This window comes from Trichechus manatus, unplaced genomic scaffold (genome assembly GCF_000243295.1).
Source record: "Trichechus manatus latirostris isolate Lorelei unplaced genomic scaffold, TriManLat1.0 scaffold00129, whole genome shotgun sequence".
NCBI lineage: Eukaryota > Metazoa > Chordata > Mammalia > Sirenia > Trichechidae > Trichechus > Trichechus manatus.
In genome coordinates, this window is record NW_004444065.1 from 3004975 (window position 1) to 3010368 (window position 5394).

A 5394-nucleotide genomic window follows, 5' to 3' on the forward strand; every position below is an offset into this window, starting at 1 on the left:
TATAAATACATATATTAAAACTATGCTTAGTAGTGAAAGTATTAGTATTTTATCTTACCTCGAAATTATCTATCTGAGAATTATTTATTAATTAACTCAGTTTAATAACTTCCCAGCTTTTAAAATTACCTAAGCATCTTGAAGAAATTATATTTAAGCTGACATATTATAAAGCATAATTACTGTTATAAAAACACTTGAAAAATAACGATTCAATTTAACTGAAGGTATAATTTTACATTTTCCCAATCCTAAACACTATGTAGAGACAACAAATCCAACTTGATTTTTGACTCATAGAGACCTAATGTGACAGAGTAAAACTTCCTCATTGGATTTCCTAGACTGTAATCATTACAGGAAGAGCCCTGGTCATGCAGTGGTTAAGAACTCAGAGCTGCTAACCAAAGGTTGAGCAGATTACCAGGTCTTTCTCCCATGGAGCTGCTGGCTGGGTTCAAACTGCCAACCTTTTCCTTAGCAGTCGAGCTGCTTAACAGATTGCATCACCAAGGCATCTCCAGTGAATCTCCAAAACTGTTAGAATATAATTTTCAAAAATCAAAATCATGACTCTCATACAAACCTAGAATAAGCATGTTTCAACGATGTTTTCAACATTCATCAATGAAGGAACCAGTAAGATAGTAAAACTGTTTCAAAGGAAAATTCAGGGACGAGAAGTTTATGTTGTCAGTCAAAGGATTCCTGAGAAAAATTTGCTATAGTTAAGTGTCCTAGAAGACTTAAAACTGAGATCTTTGGGCTTATCTTTTCTGCCTGATAGAAACCAATAAGCTAACATTTAATTTTACAGTTTCAGGATGCCAATAAAATAATAAATAGCAAAGAAAAAAGCAGGTGCCTTCTTCCAGATATTAAATAATTGTTGAGTAAGTCTGTTAAACAATGACATTGAAAGGACATGTAGTCATCCTCCTGACTGATTTTCAAGTTGTGGATACTTTTTTCTTAACAAAAGTAATATTAAAAAGAATCTTGACACACATAAAAGGCTTAAGCAAGGTCACTCCAACACAGAAAGCAATTAATTGTAACTCACATAATCTGGCATCTGTATTGTCAAGGCAGACACTGGGAACTATTTCATCAACTGCTAACAACCACATATGTTAAGTTATAATAATATACCTAGTGTCAGTATGCATCTTTTATTTTACAAATATAAACTAAATTATTAGTATGTAATAAGTATTAAAAAACATAAACCATGACAAATTTGGCACAATTATATATAGTTTCAAGCCATTTCACTAATTCTTTAAACAATGCCAAGGAATAGGGAAGGTTTTATATCCCCATTTTACCAATTATATTCCAATATTTGGCCAAAGTATTTACGAGAGATACGTTTTCTTATTGTATTGTATTACTAAGACAAAGATTTAAGCACAGAAATATAAACATAACAGGTTTAGTAATATAATATGTATGTTTAGTAATATAATAAAATATGCTACCACATGCATCTATGAGCCCATATATTAAAGGGTTACCAAAAACAAAAACCAAGCCCACTGCAGTCGAGTCAATTCCAACTCAGTGCAACCCTATAGGTCAGAGTAGAACTGCTCCATGGGGTTTCCAAGGCTGTAAGTCTTTAAGGAAGCTGACTGCTACATCTTTCTCCTGCAGAGTGGCTGCTGGGTTTGAACTGCCAACCTTTCAAAGGTGAGCAGCTGAGCACTTAACCACTATGACACAAGTATTACAATTATTATATTTTATAATCAATTGAATTTCACAGAAGAGTTATAACCCTTAGATCACATTTAAACAGAACATCATTTTCTGAACTGAGAAAAAAAAATCCTAAAAGGGTTAAAAATCACTTTCTATGCTCAACACATATATTTCCATTCACATAGAGGACATTTTAAACACCAGCTGTTATAAATGATCTTATTATCATTAACTGTCAAACCTGGGAATGGCAGAGCTCTTATCGCCCTCTGTGTTCAAATAGTCCACCTGTTTTTAATTAGTTAAAATATCAAAGTCTACCCATAGCAAGTCATTTTGGATTATATATGGTAGCTGCTACAAGAGCAGCACTCTCATTTAACCCAATCAGATTTTTCATTTCTCAATTGTAACCATTTTTTATAGCATGTACTATTATATGAAATGCAATAACAAGATAGGCGTTCCCAATGAGAGTCTTCTACAGCTGTAGGATACTTTATATTTTCCTTGCATTTGTTTATTTTTCTCAAGATTCTCTCTGAGCTTTTTAAATTATTACAACTAAGTTACTATTATTTGCATGAGATATTGAAAGATTCTTTACATTAGGAGAAGAATAGGAAGATGAAATGGCACTATTCCTTTATGGAATACATTTTATATCTATTTCATTGTTTCTTTTTATGATATTTCTAGTGCTAAAGAAAACTCTTAGACAAAAAATTTAAATCTATGTTTTGGATATACAGGCTTAACAAATAAAATGCAACACATATTTAAAAGAAAACAAAAAAATACATTAACAGAAATCCCCACTAGATACTGAGCTTACAGTTAGTCTGTTCATGGTAGCAGAACAGAAGTTTTCTCATATGATTATCATTCCTGAAGGGTTAATATGTATTGCTATTTCTAAAATCATAAATGAAGCTATTTCTATTAGGAAGTCAGTAACTTACAGGAAATGGCTCAAGATATTATTTACTTTGGTGACAGAGCTAGAGAGGGCCATTCTGTTTTGCTTGTTATTGTTATTTATTTCACAGGGTAAAATGCTTTTCTTTTCTGACTTAGTGATATAATGTACTTGTTTACTTATAATGGAGGAAACGAAAGATATCAGGTTTGTTTCCAAGATGCTGATAAGTTTGATATGGAAGAAGATAGTAATAATAACAATATTATAGCTATTTGAGGAACCCTGGTGGTACAGTGATTAAAGCCCTCATCTGCTAACCATAGGGTCAGCGGTTTGCACCCACCAGCTGCTCCATGGCAGAAAGACATGGCAGTTGGCTTCCATAAAGATTTACAGCCTTGGAAACACTATGGGGCAGTTCTACTCTGACCTGTAGGGTTGCTATCAGTAGAAATTGACTCGATGGCAGTGGGTTTTGGTACTATACTTCTTCACTCTGAAAAATCTACTGAGAGCTAGTTTGGATTAAACTCTAGAGATATGGCACTAAAAAGAACACAGATCCTGCTTTCATGTAGCTTAGAGTCTAGATGCAGTCTCAGGGTGGTGTAAATGGTTAACAAGCTTGGCTTCTAACTGAAAGATTGGAGGTTTGAGCCCACCCAGAGATACCTTAGAAGAAAGGCCTGGTGATCTCCTTCCAAAAACTCAGCCATCAACAACCCTGTGGAGTACAGTTCTACTCTGACACACATGGGGTCACCACGAGTCAGAATCAACTGGATGACAACTGGTTTTGATTTATAGTCTAGTTGAGGGAGGCAAAGAATAAGTAATTTAACAAGGAATTAAGCAAGCCTATCTGTAGGATATTGACAACTCCTGTCAAAAATCCATGAGACAAAAACCACCAGGGACACACCTGAACTAAAACGTTAGGTTTAGTTTGCTGTAGGGAGACAGAGCATCTCCCAGAGGAATCTTGAAAGCATTCCACTAAGGGCGGTTGGAAGGGCATTTCACAGGATTCTGCATGAGCTGGATAGTTGTAAAGATGGAATAGGGAAATGGAGTCAAATCTAGATTGGGTACCACTTGAATGTTGACTATATCCCTGGAATTAGGTGGAGTTAGAAGTAATGCTCAGAGATGCTGGCACATAAGTGATATTTAAAGCTGTAGAAATGGGTGAGATGGCTTTGAAGGAGAGTGAATGCAGGTAAAGAAAAGTTTCCATGACCAAGCACTTCATGTTGAGAAGAACTAGCCAAAGAGATTGAGAAGAGATAGTAAGATAAGAGGGAAACCAAAGGAAACTGGTATCCTGAAGAAAGAGGAAAAATTGTTTGTAGGAGGAGACAAATAATTTTCATTGTTAGTGAGTATTGATTGAATTTGACCCTACAGCTCACTCAGGGTACATAAAGTATGAACAGATTGGCAATACTTTGGCTACAGAAAGAATATGTCCTAAGGTCTTCCTGTAGCAGTTGTTGTTGTTGAATAATAAGAAATTTCATACCACGTTTAATAGCTTTAATGTTTCCCTTCGTTTATTCCTTATAGCAGGTATAACGATAAGGTATCTGCCATTATTAAATCCACACAACAGTTAAGTAAGAGTCAATGATTTGTCCCCAAATACCTGATTATTAGGTGAATTGCTCAAACTGATTTCTGATTCCAAGTTGTGGGCTTTTATCATGATACCTACACTTCTGACACAGTGGCTGCAACAATGGACTCAAGCATAGCAAATATTGTGAGGATGGCACAGGACCAAATGGTTGATTAAAAACCACTTACATATCTTATGTAAACTCTCATTTTCTTAATTGCCATTGATAGCTCTGTAAATTTTCATGATTATATGTACATTTTTAGATGTTCTATCTGGACACTAATTATATATATATATATTTGTATAAATGTATAAACTGTGGAATACAGAAAAATAAGCAAAAAAAACCCATAAAAACTACTATTTAATGATAAAGGTTTACATTGTTTTGTTCTATTTTGCCATCTCCCCAATAGTTTGAGCCTTTTGATCTTACCCAGAATTCTATCTTTCGTTTGTTAATTTATGCTTTAATTATTTTAGAATTCTGTTTTTTCAAGATTCCCTCTTATCTTTATTACTTCCTTTTGCATTTGAAGAAGTCATTTGGTATTCCTTTAGAAATTGTTTTAAACAGTCATTCCAGATATGAAATACGTATAGAATAATTGTCCCATTTAGTTCAGTATATTTTTCTTTAAAAAGATGTTTAAGATGCTCTTTAATTAATGGCATAATATATGAAACATTATTTTTAATTACTGCTGTGTGTCAGGCACTTTTACAGGCATTTTGTATGTATTTTTCATTTAGTCTTCTTAATAATCCTGTAATTAGTCTATTATTAGCTGCTATTTTGAGATGAGCAATTACGACTCAGAAAGCCAACATATTTTTTAAAGTGTATCAGGTAAGTTGCAAAATGCAGCTTTCAACACACATTTATTTGACTAGAATGGCAATGTTTTTCCACTTTGACAGAAAAGAGAATATTTAATTAAATGAGAGTAGCAAGGTTCCAGATAATAATTAAAGACTGAAGATTTATAACTTAGGATAAAAATTAGTAAGTTAAAATGATAGAGCAATGGTTTTTTTTTTTTTTTTTTTTTTAATATTTTATTGTACTTCAGGTGAAGGCTTACAGAACAGATAGTTTCTCATGTAACAGTAACACACATGCTGTTTTATGACATTGGTTAACAAC